Source organism: Notolepis coatsorum (genome assembly GCF_963971535.1).
Source record: "Notolepis coatsorum genome assembly, chromosome: 1".
NCBI lineage: Eukaryota > Metazoa > Chordata > Actinopteri > Aulopiformes > Paralepididae > Notolepis > Notolepis coatsorum.
In genome coordinates, this window is record NC_140165.1 from 271,398,448 (window position 1) to 271,418,001 (window position 19,554).

A 19,554-nucleotide genomic window follows, 5' to 3' on the forward strand; every position below is an offset into this window, starting at 1 on the left:
TTCTGCCATCCGGACACATGCAATTTGAAATATGATTATAGAATATAAAATATCAGGCCTAAAATGGTTATGCGGTTAAAATGCGATTAATTAGATTAATTTTTTTAATTGCCTGACGGCACTAGAAATAACCTTTTTTGAAGTTTATTTGTGCTTCACTTACACTTATTTTGTCTCAACAGTTTGGATTGCAGTTCCGCTTCATCAGTTGCAACATTTAGCCTATCTGCAGATTTAGGACAGGTTAGTCCACATGTATACACAAGTTTGCTAAACACCAATACCTTACTTGTTGTCATATCCATACACATGCACACACACAGAACTTCCTGGAATTGTTAGATGGAACATGAGATTTGAGGGAATACTTAACTTCTGAAAAATGCCTGGTCATACATGTAAATGTAAGTCCTGTGGCCTGTCATTCAAATCGCTTAAACGTTATGTTGACCATCAGTTACTTCATAGACATGAAGCAAACAAGCAATTCCCTTGTGGTGTGGCTGACTGCAAACATCAGTTTCTGAAGTATACTGCTTTGAAAACACATATGTACCGTGACCACAGGACCATCTCTGCTTCACAAAGAAATTATATAGGATGTTCATTCAAATGCGAGGCCGCAAGTTGTCAGGAGCAATATACTAATCTCAGGGATGTCATTGCACATCTGAAATTGCATATATTGAAAAAAGAGACAGTAAAATGTCCATTTGCAAATTGTGACAAAACCTATAAAGTAAAATCATCATTCACTAGCCATATCGCACGGTTGCATATGAATCAAACAGAGTTGTTTGTAACCCCTGGCCCTACACAATCGCAGTCTACTCAGGATTCCGCTGAGGTGCAAAGGGATTTAGATGAAAGTCATGTAGCAAGTTCATCTGACGACATGCCAGATGACACTGAAATGAGAGCCCTGTATCAAAAAAATCTATGCCTTTTTTACATGCGTCTGCAGGCTAAATGCCTCATTCCATCATCAACAATACAGATTATTGTTGAAGAAATTGACAGTTTGAATGATACGTGTCATCGGTACACTAAGAAGGAATTCAAAAAGTTAATGGGAGCTAAAACAAACTTGTCTGAGACTGATATTGACAGTGTTTTGAGTATTTTGGGAGAAGCAGATTTGCATTCGCTGTGCAGCTCTCACCTTTCCACTGGGCACAGAAGAAAGATGTTCTTCCAAAAGAACTTTTCATATGTGCACCCACAGGCTATTTATCTTGGCACAGACGAGAATAGAAGGGAGTGCTATGCACAATATATCCCACTTCAGGATACTTTACGATCCATGTTAAAAGACCCAGTTGTGTGGCAACAGTGTGTGAAGCCACAAAATAATGCTGCTTCTACTAATGTGTTCACTGATATTTGCGATGGATCTGTTTTCAAGTCCAACGACTTATTCATGGAGCCAGGTATAAGCTTAAAGCTTATCTTGTACCAGGATGCATTTGAGGTAGTGAACCCTCTTGGATCATCAAAGAAGAAGCACAAAATTGTAGGAGTTTACTTTACACTTGCCAACTTCGAGGCCATCTATCGTTCTAGTGTTGACAACTTGCAGCTTTTGCTTCTGTGTCCTGAGAGGTACTTTAAGTACTTTGCACATGAAAAGTTGTTTGCATGGATGCTGTCAGATATTAGAGAACTTGAGAGGCATGGACTGGTCACGTCATCTGGCCAGGTGGTGCAGGCAACAGTCGTATGTATTCTGGGGGACAATTTAGGCTCTCACTCGATCGGTGGCTTTACTGAGAATTTCAGTACTGCAAGTCACTGCTGCAGGTATTGCTTAGTCCCTACAAATAAAATGGACAACCCGACAGACCGGTTTCCGGTAAGAACAGTTGAGACCTACAAGGAAGCACTGCGACAACTACAGGACTCTGAGGCAACACATGTAAAGGGACTCAAGTTTGACTCTGTTTTCAACTCTCTTAAGTATTTCCATGTATGCCAGCCAGGGCTCCCACCATGCATAGGCCATGACTTGTTTGAAGGCGTAGTAGCCTATGACCTTACCCTTTACTTGAGGTATTTTGTAAAGGTGAAGAAATGGTTCACATACACACAGCTGAACCGACGAATCGCACAGTTCAAATATGTGGGTTCTGATGCTGGTTCTGCTCCTTGTGAAGTAAGTATAAGTGGTATGAAGATTGGTGGTCAGGCGGCTGAGAATTGGTGTCTTTTGAGACTTCTACCAGTGATTATTGGGGATAAGATGTCGGATACTAAGGATCCAGTGTGGCAGTTACTGATCTTGCTGAAAGAGCTTTGTGAGTTGGTCTGTGCCCCCAAGATATCTGTACCTCAAATCTGTTTCCTCAATGTTCAGATTCAAGATTATCTTGAAACAAGGAAACAACTATTTCCCACAGAGAAACTCAAACCAAAACATCACTACCTCGTCCACTATCCCTCTTTGATCGTGAAACTTGGTCCGCTCATACGGTTGTGGACAATGAGGTTTGAGAGCAAACACTCATACTTCAAAAGATGCATAAGGAGGACACAGAACTTCAAAAATGTGTGTAAGACACTTGCAAACAATCATCAGCTGCTTCAGTCATATCTGAACTCCAGCTCTTTCTTTCCTGCAACTTTGCAAGTAAAAAACATGTTTCCTTACCACACTGACTTGTACAGTGACCAAGTGCGTGATGCGGTTAAAGCAAGCTCGCTCCCACATCCTGAGTTGGTGTCCACAGAAGTGCAGTGGAAGGGTACCCTGTATAGGAAAGGCTATTTTCTATGCATTAAGAATGAAGAGTCAGTGGAATTTGGACAAATTGAGCTCATTCTGATGAAGGAAAACAAGTGTGTGTACTTCCTGGTGATACCACACTCGTCATCCTATCTGGCAGAGTATGGCCTCTATAACCTTGGAGAAGCAGCTAGACAAATGGTTTGCATCAATGCTGAACAGTGTTTGGACTTTTATCCACTAGCTGCATATAGTCTATGTGGAATGACAGTCCTGTCCCTTAAACACAGTGTTCTGGATCAGTAGCTTACTGAATTCGCTACTGACAATATATGGGGTGGCTGATTAGTTGGGGAGGGGATGGGAATCTCAGTTATATTTGATCTTGATTTTTGGGAGTAATGATTCGATTCATAATTGATTGGGTACATACATTCTAAATTCTAAATTGCTGCACGAGGCATATATAACATGTAGTATAGGCATCCAAATCATTCTCATACACACACACACACACACACACACACACACACACACACACACACACACACACACACACACACACACACACACACACACACACACACACACACACACTGAGGACAGACTCAGGCAAAGTGGCAGGATAGGTGTCAGCAGTTGGGCGTTCAGTGTCTTCACACACTTCCACACACTGCAAGGAGGAGCTGGCATCAAACAGCTGTGCCCCTCAGCCAATGGCACCCCAGGTGAGCCAATAAAAACAGCCGTATTTATTTAGCATTGAACTACCATCCTAAACAGTTTTCATTACTGTTTTTTTTTTTCTTTTTTTTTTTCTTTTTATCTACTTTTTCTGCCCTTTCTGTGATTTTTCTCCCCATCCCAATTTACCTCTTGTGCCAATTCTCCCTCCCCTGTCCTGATTGTTGCTTGCATATGCCCCCCACTGGTCGGTTGTAGGGAGGATCGAAGCCTTGCATCACATGTCCCCTCTGATACATGTGGAGGCAGCCTGTCGCATCTTTTCACCTGCTAGCTTTTAGCTAAATCTGGGCTCAAGCTGTGTTTATCTTTCTTTGTAGTCATGGGTGACCTGGCCAGTTACATAAATGCCGTGCTTCCAGGCTCTGGACTACAACCTTTACTACTGGATTTACTTGACGGCCTCGGAGTGACTAGTGTGGACGATCTACAGTTTTTGCAACCGCATGAACTTGAAGGTGTACTGAAGCCGGTGGAATCCAGAAAGTTACTTGCTCATGCCAAGCGTAAGTGAAACATTGACTGTCACTCTATTTGAGCATGTCTTCATTTTTATATAGTAGAGTGTATGTCAAACTGACTTTTGTTTAACAAAATGGGATTAATAAAGTATCTATCTTTAGGTTACAACCGCAGAGAATCGGAAGAAGATTCCAGTAGCCCGTCTACAGCCTTTCCTGCCAGTTCAGGCATTTTTTCTTCTAGCGGCAGTAAGTAAAACCATTGTGCACACTTTCCTTTCAAATGACAATACTTGAGAGGTCTGTTACGACCAGAAAGGAGATTGCACTGTGCTCATTACATAATTAGCTGCTGCCTTAATGAGGTACACATGGAATGAGTTCAAGTATTAGGGTTCTAATGGGTTCTCCTATTAAGGGGGGGGGGGGTAGGCTCCCAGATATACACAGTACATTTCACAGAGTAAATTTTACTCAAACTGAGTAAATTGTACTCAAACTGAGTACATTTTACTCAAACTGGTTTGGGTAAAATCTTACTCAGTTTGAGTCAAATGTACTCAGTTTGAGTAGAATTTACTCTGTGAAATGTACTGTGTACTTTTTTTTTTGTTATAACCTCTGCATTTGTCATGTCTCGATGGTAATCAATAAATTATGATGTCAAATCAAAATCCATAATGGATAAGGGGTCAGGGGAAGATTTACCTCCACCCAATCAAAACTCAAACCAGCAGGTTTAATTGGACGGCCTAGTTGTGCGTCAGAAGCCGAACCAGAATGCACCTATCATCATAATCTATTGATTACCATCGAGACATTATGACAAATGCAGAGATTATAATAAAAAGTACATAGAAATCTGGGAGCCTACCCCCCTTAAATACACTGATTTAAGCTTCAAATTTGAGTTTCATATTGTGGGCTCAATTTGTTGCCGTCTTCACTGTTAACATCCAACCATGGTCGCACTGAGTAGTGTACTTGCAGAGGTGGTGGTCCAAACAATATGATAATACTCCTCTGTGCCTGTTTTGAAAATAACGTTATCATTCACTACCATTTTGGACCCCTCTACAGACTAGACAGAAACAACAACAACACTCCAGACAGAAATGCGGATGCGCTGTTTGACTCCTGCTCGCCTACAAGCTCCTTGTCACCTCCGTTCACGCCAAGACTATGCCCCATCACAAATAAACGTGCGTACATTTACCATGTATACTGTTGGGGATGTTGAATTCAATTGGTAAATGGTCGGCCCAAAACTGTTCTTACTGACTATGTAAATGTGTTTAAAAAAAAATAAACACCTGTCATACAGAATGGCACTATTCTAAAATGGTTCAATGTATGTTAAAAAACAACACATGAATTGAAAGCAGACATTCTGAACTTTTACCTCATAGTTCATTGTTTCATTTAAAATATAAATGATATTGTCTCAGAGGCAAAACAACCAATCTCTCATATCTGTGCTAATTATGGCTTACTGTATTCCAGGTCTGCCGATGTCCTCATTGTCCTCCACCAATGAGTGCTCCATCAGCCGTGAGAAGGGAACAGCAGCACTGGACAATAACTGGCACTTCAGTTTCAAGATACAGTGGAACATCATGCCGTCGAATATACAAAAAATATTGGAGAATAAAGAGCGGCCAACGGCGAGGGATAGAAGAGAAATAGTCAGGTTGATTTCCGCAGAAATCCTGGTTGTCTGCAAACATCCTCAAAAGAAACATTTGAATGAAATTGCCCGCAAGATGGTACAAGAGTATCCTAAGTCATTCAAGGATGTGATTGAGGATCAAGTCATAGGTAGTGGCTACGATGCTCTAGCAAAACAACTACAATGCAGAGTGGACAACCACAAAAGGATAGGTCCACCAACGATGACTCCCAGCAGTGTTGACAAGGGAAAGACACGAAGGAAAATGTCTTATGGATGTGTGAACCCAGAACCTCAACTGCGTGCTGCAAATGACGAATCACAGAGGAAGATGAAAGAGGACCTACATAAAATGTTTGAGGAAAATGAGAAAGATGAGAAGAAAATAGAAGCATTGATGACTAACACGTTTGCCTCCCAGAGAAGAGATGTCCTAGATGAGAAAGACACACGGACTTTGAAAAAAGAATGGCCCTATCTTTTCAACACAACTGGCTTGAAGGCTCATTTCAATGAACTGACTGGGGTCCAGATAAATGAAGAATTCCAAGAGGCCATGAATGTAAAATACAAAAGAGTCCTGGGATTTTTCAAGTGTCTGCGCCCAGAAAGAGATAGTGTTGCAGGAAAACTCCAACCTCAAATCCAGGCTGCGGGTTGTGATGACTCCGTTGGGACTGTGTTACTGCTTTTAGCTCACTTCAAAGAAGACCAAAACAAGATGCTCATAAATGTTGACGATACCGATCTTGCAGCAGATGTGAACTCTCAGGATCTTCCCACAACCCCATGCATATTGCTGTGTGGTAAGTTAAGTAAAGGATAATGTATAGCTATACTCTGTCATTGTCGCAAAATAATTGACAGACACTGCGTTCTGGAACACCAAGGCACAGCCGAGGTGTTCTAAACCCAGTGAAGGTCAATTATTTTGCAACATTGACAGAGTATAGCTATACATTATCCCGCTTATTACATGGCTAACTTACTAACAATATACCTAATTCATTTTACACCATCGACAAGATGAGATCAAATGCAGACTCAGTTGTTCTGTGGCTCCTCTGTCATCGCCGGCACCCGGCAGGTGTGTGGACTTGATTGCACTGATGTAGTGCAGTTGTGCATAATGGTAATGCTTAGCTTTCGTGACTGCGATCAAAATGCTTGATTGTGATTGGTCAATAGCGCTCTGTTGCCCCTGACAGCGGTCATTATTGCGCGTTGCCCATGACAGCGGTGAATTATCGAAAAATAAATGTTTTTTTTTATCTACTTTTTCTCCCCATTTTTCTATTTTTCTCCCGTCCCCAATTTCGTATTGTCCAATTACCCTACCCTTCCCCCTACCCTCCCCTGTCTCGAACGCTGTTAGGCCATGCCTCCCACAAGCCGGCTGCAATGTGGACGAAGCCTTGCATCACGTGTCCCCTCCGGTACTCAAGGAGGCAGCCATCGCATCTTTTCACCTGCACAGCGTGATCTCTCAGCGGCGAGGGTCTGCGTGGGAGAGACACGCCGCCCTCGTTGCTTCCTGATTCTACTGCGCAGGCGCACCAACCGACCTGTAGGAGTCGCTGTCCACAATGTCCAATCCCCACCCACCAGCTTCCCACCCCCTAATACTGCCAATTGTATTAGTATGAACAACCAGCCAAGCTGGTAGCAACGCCGAGCATCTCCTGCAACCCAGCATCTCCTGCATTGATTGGTGGCGAACGCCTTGCCCACTGCGCCACCTAGCCGCCCGCATTTTGGCTAATGTTAAAACTTGTCAGCTCAGTTTTGTCTATTTTTCTGTGTGTGTGTGTGTGTGTGTGTGCGCGTGTGTCTGTCATACCTTCACAGGACAAAGCCCACTGACTGCATCTGTCTTCATGGTAGCAGTGGACCAGGTGGTGGTCAATGATGGAGTCTCAACGTTCACTGAAGCAGTCAATGCCATGTTCATGATCTATTATGCCCTCAACATCGACTATCCTGTAGAGCTGGGTGCAACAATGGAGTTTCTTCAAAGGTAATTGTATATTTTTTTCATCTTTTTATTCATTTACCAGCATAATGAACTTTTTTTTTTTTTTTTTTTTTTTGATCTTTTTCCCCCTCCATTTTCCTCCGATTTTCTCCCATCCCAATGTTAGTCGTATGCCAATTCCCAGTCCCTTCCTGGTCGCTGCGCACTTACCCCCCACAGTCAGATCATCTGGGAGAGTGGAGGCTACCACGTGCTTCCTCCGACACACGTCCAGCCAATCACCGCTTCTTTTCACCTGGCAGCGCGGATTCTCATCGAGAGGGCGTAGTCCTATCCGCGCTTAGCAGGCGCCCCGACCGAACTGTAGGAGTCGCTGTTTACAACGACCCGGACCCACCCCGCCAGCTTCTCCCACCCTCTAATACAGCCAATTGTATTAGTGCAGACGGCCAGCCAAGCTGGTGACAACCCCGGAGCTGTGAGCTGGATTCGAGCTGGATTCGAACAGGCGAATCCAGCTCACAGCTCCGGGGTTGGTGACGAACGCAATCTCCGCTCGGCCACCTAACCGCAGCATAATGAACTTTTAATCATAAAGTCCTTGTAGCAGTTTGAGAGTGAATCAATGCAGTGCAGAAGGCAGGGCATGAGTGACAGAGCCCATTCTTTCAAACATTCATTGAGAGCAGCACACACATAGGCTATAGCAGTATCACGGTATGCAGCCAAGGCCCACCAATGTGAGAATGAACGGAATTGTGTAAATGTACACCATTTGATAACGATGTCAATCCTTTTATGTACCACTCCTCTACAGATGCATGTTCAAGATAAATCCGGACAAGGGCTCAAAAGTCCACAAACAAGGCAATAAGAAGTGTCTCGCAGTCAATCCCAAGGTCCTGTCACTCATATCGAAGATATCAGAGCATGACTGGCTGGAATGACTGGTGAGTTTGCTGTTAATTCATTTGATTACTTGTGATTTATTTCATGTCCCTTTTTTCAAAACTATTTGGCAGGTGATCGGATCAACCTCTATTCAGGTAAATCTAATTCTTTCCACCACAAGGTCGGGAGTAAAGCGAATACAGTTTCCACAGGAAAGAAAACCTTCAGTGCTGTTCTTTGCTCTTCCAATTAAGAAACTCATTTCATTTCAGATATAACTAATGTTAATAGCAGCATCTACGCTAACCTCCGCCATTGGTGTTTTGAAATGAACAGTTGCTTCTCACTGTTGTCACACCTAAACCACCTCTTCTCGTAGATTACAAACTTCTCTCTATGGAGATTTGCCAGAATGATGTGGGCAGTGAAACGTGAGCTCACAAGATCAGAATGGTCTCATGTCCAAATTCTGAAGATTTGGACATCAATCTGATGCAATTTCTTCTTTATTTCTCCATGAGGTTGATTGAAATAGTATTTCTGTTTGTGTGTATTACAGAGAATCCAGAGCCATCAGGACTAAAATGAAGCGAAACAAGATACAGCAGCACTGGAAGAAAGAGGATGAATAACATTCTTGTTTTCAGTTCAGTTAATTTTTATATTGGACACATGACAATGGTCATAAATCGCAAGTTTTACCAGCTGCTGTTGCAGCATTGTCCGAAAAGGGCTAGGGAGAAGCACTATATAGCTTGCCGGGCCTACGCCTGAAGACTCCCATTTTTTATACACATATATACCTGCACATATTCATACATGATACATATTCATACATGATGTTTATAGCATTGTTCTGTATATACTGTATACATACACATATACACACACGCATATATATTTATCCCATAAATACTGTATCATATTATAAATAATAAGCTGTACACCAACTGGGGTGCTCTTTGCCATGGATATGTATGTGTGTGTATGTATATATATATATATATATATATATATATATATATATATATATATATATATATATATATATATATATATCCATACACACATGGCAAAGAGCACCCCATAGTTGGTATACACAGCTTATTTACAATATGATTAATAAATTAGTGTTGGCATGTATATAAAGTGATATACAGTACATATACACATTATAGTATATTATGGTTGAGCACTTTGGTTCCGCACGGACGTTTACACTGTTATAGAATACAGCACTGACCATCACCAACCGTAACTTAGGGGTTAGAGTTAGAGGTGGTCTAGGTCTGGTTAGGGGTTAGAGTCAGAGGTGGTCTAGGTCTGGTTAATAGAGGCCATAACCAGACCTAGACCACCTCTAACTCTAACCCCTAACCAGACCTAGACCACCTCTAACTCTAACCACTAACCAGACCTCTTCCATGTGGCACTTTAACAGTACACTGACCTCAGAATGTATATTTGTATGCAAGCAGATTGCAATCAGTGTGTACTACTAGTATTACTGTATTTAGTTTACAGTATCATGTTGTTATAGAATAAACCGCTGCCAGCAGCAGCCCAGCACTGACCAATGACCATCACCAAACTTAACTTAGGTGTTAGAGTCAGAGCCTAGGTGGTCTAGGTCTGGTTAGGGGTTAGAGTCAGAGGTGGTCTAGGTCTGGTTAATAGAGGCCATAACCAGACCTAGACCACCTCTAACTCTAACCCCTAACCAGACCTAGACCACCTCTAACTCTAACCACTAACCAGACCTCTTCCATGTGGCACTTTAACAGTACACTGACCTCAGAATGTATGTTTTTATGCAAGCAGATTACAATCAGTGTGTACTACTGTGTTTAGTTTACAGTATCATGTTGTTATAGAATAAACCGCTGCCAGCAGCAGCCCAGCACTGACCAATGACCATCACCAAACTTAACTTGGGGGTTAGAGTAAGAGCCTAGGTGGTCTAGGTCTGGTTAGGGGTTAGAGTCAGAGAGGTGGTCTTGGTCTGGTTAGGGGTTAGAGTCAGAGGTGGTCTAGGTCTGGTTATACAACGGCATGCAAATTTCTCGATTCTGATTGGCTGAAACAGTCATTTTACACGTCTTTATTGGCAACAATCCACGCTGCTGGCCCAGGACCCGCCCACAACCGACCCACATCACATCACTCCGCCGGATCACAAGAAGGTGGCCAATAATATTTACAAATGGATATGTTAATGGCGACTAAACGACTAAATATCAAGCGATTCTGTCACAGCGAATGTCTTAGTCGTTTAAACAATGTTGGATGATGTAATTGATGGGTCTTGACTCAATCTAGAACAAAAGAAAAATCGCGGATTGATTGATAGATTAATTGATTGATTTAAATTTCTTCCTTCCTACTTTCTACTGACTGCAGCGTTCTCTCTCACTTGACGCTGGCGTACCCACAAACACACACACACACATACACACACACACACACACACACACACACACACACACACACACGCACACACACACACACACACACACTCCTGTCTGCAACAGCGGGGGAGTCAGACTGAGAGAGAAGCAGCGCTGTTTTAAGTGAGCATGGTCTATTGAATTGATTGATTGGTTGATTGCTAATTTTATTACTGTACCCCTGGTTTCCAACTGGTTAAGTTTAGGCTAAAAGAAATAAATAAAAAAATAGGGCGAAGAAAACGTTTTTTTCCTATAGGGCAAAGAAAACGTTTTAATTTGTTTTACCTACTTTATAATTGTGTGTATTGAGCCGTATTGTATTGTACCCATTCTGCATCTGGTAATAAAATTTTCAATCAATCATTCCAATAATACACAGTTGGATGTGTTAGTTGGTTGGATGCACTTCAAGCTGCTTCCACATGAGGCAACTTCTCTCAATCATTCCAATAATACACAGTTGGATGTGTTAGTTTGGTTGGATGCACTTCAAGCTGCTTCCACATGGAGTTGTGGGAACTACTTTTTCTGGCGGATGGTTTTTTCAATAAATCTTCGATTAATGTGTGTTTATTGTATAGAAATAAGGTTGGATGAATCTGGCAGTTGTATAAAAGCTTTACACCACGTGCAGTCGTGATTTGTGACCAATAAACCATGCCTAGGGGGGTCTAACGACCCTCGGCTGCGCCTCGGGCCTAACAACCACCCCTAGGCATGGTTTATTGGTCACAAACCACTCCTGCGTGTGATGTAATGCTTAATTAATAGAGGCCATAACCAGACCTCTAGACCATCTCTAACTCTAACCCCTAACCAAACCTAGACCACCTCTAAATCTAACCCCTAACCAGACCTTCCATCACCATGTGGCACTTTACACAACAACCTCAAAATGTGATTTATCATTTTATGTTTATGCAAGCAGATTGCAATCAGATTGCTACTGTGTGTACTATACACTATTGTACTGTACTATTATCTACTCAAGTTCAACTACTGTGTTTGTTTGTTTACAAAACACAGTATCCTGTTAGTGTTGTTGACACTGTTACACTGGCTGCTGTTACTGTTATTTAATATTTTCAAATAAATCGCTGCCAGGTGAGCAAGGCCAGACATAATGTGACTGTCTTATTAAGTTATTTCTCCATTCACAGATCGACAGTGAGTGCTGCACCCTTCCTGTTTATTACTTGTGCCGCCGACTCAGATTCCCCTATAGGTTAAAAAATAAATACGCAATTTAAATCAGAATATGTTCCATGTTGACTATTTCTGACTTCTGCCAAGTTTTTTTCCATTGACTAAAAATAGACAAAAATGTCATCCGTTTACTAAAATGCTCAGACATTTTAGTTGACTAAAACTGACTAAACGAAAAAAATAAATGAAAATGACTAAATATGATAAACGAAAAAGGAGCACTTGACACATTACTAAGACTAAAACTAAAATGAAAATAGCTGCCAAAATGAACACTGGTTTACAGTGACATTCCATATAAATGTTGTGATTTCCATATAAAATGTTGTGCTAATAAATACCGCTCTCCTTCGAGACACCACCGCCGACTCATCTCTCAGCACTATACAATATTATGCTAGATATAGTCGTTTCCTTTTCACCATTGGCAGATTATCATCCACATTGGAGAATAGAGCTTTTAAATGCTTATTTCTACTTTTGACACATTAACTGTACTGACTTTTACAAGGTATATCAACTGTATATATCAACTGTATGTACTCCAAATATACTGAGAAGAGTGCTTGCTTGTGGGTTGTTGAACTGGAGTGCAGCTGAGACCATGCAAAATGAATACTTAACCCATTTAGACATAAAACGCCTGCTAAAAACGTTAGGTTATGACTATAACCAAGTTCTGTTAGTTAGGGCGATGCTTGGCTTCGCCTTCTGCACTATCTCGCGTACGTGCACGCGTACTGAATAAACCACAAATGTACCTCTAATACCAGTATTAGTCTGACCACACCCCTCATCAGCTTACCTTCATAAGCAGGTGTGTGGTCACCTGCTCTCCTCCTTCCCAAGCTTTCACCACAAGGTGAGGTCAAGGGCTGCAGCGGCCGTCCGAAGCCAAGCATCGCCCTAACTAACAGAACTTGGTTATAGTCATAACCTAACGTTCTGTATCGTTAGGGCTCAGCTTGGCTTCGCCTTCTGCACAAGGGAGGCCAAGCGGAGCCACTTGGCTGACAAATACACCCCGCTGACAGCCCCCCAAAACCATCAGAACAGGGAGGGCCGAGCCCCCCCGACCCCCCCTAATGGAGGGTATCCCCCCTATTAGAGGCTTCACGGGAAGGCGACGGACCCGACCGTGCGAAGAGCTCTCAAGCAACTTAACGCACAGGGTGAGCAGACCGTGGCTTGACCCACGACTACACACACGCACAACCCGCATGCCACCCGGGAACGAACGGAGGAACAACCTCGTTACTGCCCCCAGAATCACGGGGTCAAGGGCAAACCCAACCCCGTGGCAAGGCCGTAGCAGCGGAGCACGAAGGAAGACCCAGACCCACCAAAAGGACTGGACTCCCTGGAATGGGGGCCCGGAGAAGTCCATGATGCCAGCATCAAGACCCCACCAGGTGGGCACGTAGTGCCCCGCCCCCCACATCGCCAGCGTATTCGGACAAAGGCCCCTCAGTTACTGCACCTGGTATTCCCAGGCGGAACCAACCAGGCCAGTAAGCCGAGCGGGCCCCGTCCCCCCAATAGTACACCGCCTGGCACACTGACCCTGCAGAATAGGCAGTCAGCATGGCCGTAAGCACACAAAAAAGGTTAACCAACGGAAGCAGGCAGCGCACCGGGGAAAAACCAGGCAACAGGCTGTTAACCCTAGCCTGGAGACTGCGGACGAGACAGGCGCCAGAGGGGACAGCTGAACACAGCCGCCCCGGCGGAAGGAGCGTAAGCTGGCGGTGTTGCATGACCAAGCCTCCATTTAACAACCCCCACCCAGAGGGGTCGAGGCAGAGAAGGCTGACACGATTGGCAGACGTCATGAACGTGCAGGGGCACCCTCAACCGGTGAACCCGGGAGTTGACACTGCTCCAACACACCAGGGAATCAACCACCTCGGTGTTACCCAATGCGGTGGTTGTTCCTATAACCCCTCAAGAAAAAACTCCAAAACACACCTGCGGGTATACACCGGCTATACCGCAGTACAAGTGTTTCAGTTTCCAAAAAGGGTTAACCCAGGCCTACGGGTCGCAAACATCACTTCGGACCGGGCCTGGCGGTACGGGAAGCACAGGGTCACCAGAGGAGGTCAAAAAACCACCCCCACAGGCCCCTCTTCGCCATGCGTGAGAGAGGAGCGAAAAACAATGGAGAACCAGCCCCTAAGCACACCGTACCTGGTATTCCCCGGCGGTCTCCCAACCAAGTACCAACCAGGACCAACCTGTGTAGCGGCCGAGATCCGACGAGATCGAGCGCGTACAGAATGGCATGGCTGTAAGCCATGACGACAGTGCTGAGTAAAAACATACCCAACCAGGGTCTCCATAGCGCTTAACCCTGTGACACCCAGACCGACCTGGCATTTTTCCCCCTGAAAAAAGCCCAAGTCCCTCAGGGTACCAGAACAGCAGATCTGCATCCCCGGCGGACAACGGGTTCAACTGATCTGGACCAGCGTGACCAGAACCAGTCCCGTGCCCTAACCACGCCGACATGCCCCAGGAAAAGGGCAGATATGCGTGTTGATCTTAACATGAAAAGAAGGCGCCACCCAGACGTCGGGACGAACCGCGCCTGGTGGCCCACCCCAAGGGCGTGAGACCCCACTACATATGTTCAGATCCATCCCGTCATCATCCCCCAGACATGAACGAGGATCCGTCGACAACCCACCCAGGTCATGGGATGTGGTCGCCGGAAGAGGAAAAACCCCCATCTCAGTTGCTTTATAAAAACGCTGTTTCAACCACAAGCAACTAAGGCGTGCCAGTCAATCGCCTGTTTACAGCGAGCTAGCACTATACGTGCGTCGGGACACACCCCCATCAATGAACAGGCTATTTAGACCTGCCATTGAATCCCCAAGGCGCCCAGGGGAACGACAAGAGGGGTGTGACACTCCCTAACTCCAACACTTCTGGAATAGAAAGAAGGAAGCATCAACAGTATGTATCCCAGTCTACACAGCCGGGGTAAAAAATGTACACATTTTTACATCCCACCACCCTCCCATAGGACAGAGACGGGGATCCCCAGAGAGACTTCCCACGCGAGCTGTACAGATTGAAAAGAATATATTGCACCTTGAGCCATGTAAAAAACTGGTTTTAGGGCCTCCGGGGAAGAGGCACCGAACCCATACACACTCAATAAACGAATTGAATCGAATATACATACAATAGAAAAGGACCCTTCTAGAGGGTCCACTCACTTTGACAATCTGAGGAGGAAGGCTCTGTACTCTGATGGAGGCTTCCTCACATGGATCACATGGAAGAAGGAGTCCGAACTCACAGAAGGCCTGAGTAGGCGCTTGGTGAGGAGGAGCCCTGACCACCCCCCCTGAAAACAGATCCATCACATGGACCTGAACAGCACACGGAAGTCCTACCAACAGAGACGCGCACGGTGACGTACTCTATGGCGGGGGAATTCCTGCGGTGCACACGCCCAATATACCAGGCCGTGGGACCAGGAACTCCCTCCCCCCCCCCCCCCCCCCACCCCCCGTAACGTGCCGAACCGCCACGTGACGGGAACCTTGAAGGACAGGGGGTGTACCCCTGACCGACAGAACAATGGGGAGAGGAAAGGTTACCAGTTCACCCCTTTACGACCCCACACCCATGATACGACGTAACGACAAAAAGAGAATATGACACAGTCATAGTCAGCTCTATGAAGCGTTTCACAGCTCCACACAGCGCACGAGCTAACCTGCTATCTGATTTTTACTAAGGAAAAACACAGAATAGAGAGGGCTCTAAGAACCCCGGTCCAACATACACATGTGCTTCTGTGGCCAGTACAACCCAGTTGTAGGTCACATGACACACACAACCCATCATCATCACAATGAGAGAATACATCATTCTTGATTAGTATCGACCACAGGCCTTGCTAAGCACACGACAGCAACCAAACCAATTTCCCTTTAGGAAATAAGTTTCTCCAGCAGATTTAGCACAACCTCAGCAATCAAGCTGAGAGTTACATCGTATCCCTACCACACAAAAGACACAATTAATGCACAACATGTCTGATAGGAGGTGATAAAGTCCCCAGGGAACCGGGGGGGGAAACACAATCCTCCTATTCTACCCTCAATACGGCCAGTTAAAACAGGAAAACCTGTTAATGTGTGAACTCACTGTTCATTGTCATTACAGTCTGAGAAAGAACATTCTTTTACTCACTCGTCACCAAGCATAGCTTCATAGGTTAGTTGCCTTAGTAGTGAGTACACGGTACACATAAACACCATGATGTTTCTCACACAACAACCAGATCAATACATCACGACCTGCACGGAGAAGCTACTGCCAGTGACAAAAACAGCTCACACACAACCCGCAACGTATCTCAAATGCATTGCAACAACACACGTTTTGGGAAAAAACACCGTCATTCACAATACATTTAGCAAGGTAAAACCAGAAGACGTGTTATGAGGGTCTGGCCAACCCCGTACCTGCCCGGAACGCAGATCAACGAAGTGCAGTCACAAGCGTCCCGTGTTGTTCGATCCGGGCAGCGTCGCCGCTCCACCAGTCGCTACAGTCCTCTTTGTTGACGCAATCCCCGTCTAGGCTCGGGCAGGGTTGACGAACATCCCCTGTCAAGGATGACGTCGTGGTCAAAAGTGTAAAACATGTTAAAAATCAAAGCACGTTCAACAGAATAGCATCAAGCTAACGGCTGCTCCAGCCGTTCGGGTGCTATCGCTTCCGCTCGCGAGACGCCGATCTACGACGCACGCGATCAGGAGCGAGCTCCCGGCGGCGCGCGAGAAGCCAAGCCACCCCGCGCCAGGCCACCGACCGGCTAACCGTAAGCTATGAACATGTAAACAATGACATAACACTCACCCAGACAGGCCGCCGTTCTGAACCCTCCTCACTTTTTAAGAGAAAAGGAAAAACAAGACGTCAACACCGCTTCACAACGGTGATAATAACACGTCCGGCGGAATCAGCACAGTACCAACTGGCCTGTATAGCTGACTTTGAACATGAATCTGCCGCTATCGCACATTACATGCACATATCCCCTCGTGAAGGAATACTCTCATTTGGATATGAAAGATGGGGTCTTAACACGGTGACAGAGAGAATCCACTCGTCCAGAACACACAGGGATCACCAGTGTCAATGGTCGCGGCCCACTAGTTAAAACTAAAATGGTCGCCAGACCAAGGCCTTCTGTCGCCTAGACGGCTAAACAAAGGACCCTAGCCTGGGGCCGGTTTCCATAAACTTCGTCTAGTAGCCCCCATAGCACTAACAGACAAGTGGAGCCCGCCAGCAAACACTACTCACCCAACCTGGAACGCACCGCTCCTCACAACAGCGGCATGTCCGACAGTTCAGCTGTGGCTTGACAGGTTTCACCCCAACAAACACAGCAAGGAACTGCAGTTGAGAAGCATGCAGCGGCGTGCTCCCAATACGAAAACCGGTGGAGGGTTTGTAGAATGATCATCATCTTCTAGACACTCCAGTACGAAGACAATATCGCCGTATTTTCCCGAAAATAGTGAGAGAGAAAATAAAGATATGATGTCAACGTATCCTTGTTTCCCAAGCTGTTCCTAATCCAATTTCTTCCATCATGGTGTCAAGTGTGGGGATCTACCGAGGCACTTCTTCCTTGTGGTGAAAGCGAGAAGGAGGAGAGCAGGTGACCACACACCTGCTTATGAAGGTAAGCTGATGAGGGGTGTGGTCAGACTAATACTGGTATTAGAGGTACATTTGTGGTTTATTCAGTACGCGTGCACGTACGCGAGATAGTGCAGAAGGCGAAGCCAAGCTGAGCCCTAACGATACAGAACTCCTATTAAAACCTATGCAATTAGGGTTTTTTGGAAAGATTTTCAGAATTGTCAGTTAATAAAACCTTTTATATCAGCCTCTGGAGCAGATTGAAACATGAAATGAAAACCGATAGATTAGAACTTGGGCTTTTATTTGAACATCATTCATTTTCCCTAATGTGCATTGACATTTAAAAAAGAAAAATGTCTTGTCCAGATACTTTTAAAGGGATTTCAAATAATAGGTAATTTGAATTTGTATACAGCAGTTGGGCTGTAAAAATACAGAGAATATATAGCAAATATCTGTAAAAAAAAATTCACTGCTGAACTTTGTGTTCTGTCACTTAATTGAAGGAGTTTGATTGTAATCATTTTGGAAAAACCTGTAGAATAACAGTGTTTCACTGCTGAACGAAGTTATGTCACTTAATTGAAGGAGTTTGATTGTAATAATTATGGGGAAACCTGTAAAATACAGTGTTTCACTGCTGAACTTAAGTTATGTCACTTAATTGAAGGTGTTTCATCGTAAATGTAGGAAAAACCTGTGAAATAACAGTGTTTCACTGCTGAACTTTAAGTTCTGTCACTTAATTGAAGGAGTTTGATTGTAATCATTTTGGAAAAACCTGTAGAATAACAGTGTTTCACTGCTGAACGAAGTTCTGTCACTTAATTGAATGAGTTTGATTGTAATAATTATGGGGAAACCTGTAAAATAACAGTGTTTCACTGCTGAACTTAAGTTATGTCACTTAATTGAAGGTGTTTGATCGTAATAATTTAGGAAAATACTGTCAAATGACAGTATTTCACTGCTGAACTTTTAGTTATGTCACTTAATTGAAGGTGTTTCATCATAAATGTAGGAAAAACCTGCCAAATAACAGCGTTTCACTGCTGAACGAAGTTCTGTCACTTAATTGAAGGAGTTTGATTGTAATCATTTTGGAAAAACCTGTAGAATAACAGTGTTTCACTGCTGAACTTAAGTTATGTCACTTAATTGAAGGTGTTTCATCGTAAATGTAGGAAAAACCTGTGAAATAACAGTGTTTCACTGCTGAACTTTAAGTTCTGTCACTTAATTGAAGGAGTTTGATCGTAATAATTTAGGAAAATACTGTCAAATGACAGTATTTCACTGCTGAACTTTTAGTTATGTCACTTAATTGAAGGTGTTTCATCATAAATGTAGGAAAAACCTGCCAAATAACAGCGTTTCACTGCTGAACGAAGTTCTGTCACTTAATTGAAGGAGTTTGATTGTAATAATTATGGGGAAACCTGTAAAATAACAGTGTTTCACTGCTGAACTTAAGTTATGTCACTTAATTGAAGGTGTTTCATCGTAAATGTAGGAAAAACCTGTGAAATAACAGTGTTTCACTGCTGAACTTTAAGTTCTGTCACTTAATTGAAGGAGTTTGATCGTAATAATTTAGGAAAATACTGTCAAATGATAGTATTTCACTGCTGAACTTTTAGTTATGTCACTTAATTGAAGGTGTTTCATCATAAATGTAGGAAAAACCTGCCAAATAACAGCGTTTCACTGCTGAACGAAGTTCTGTCACTTAATTGAAGGAGTTTGATTGTAAT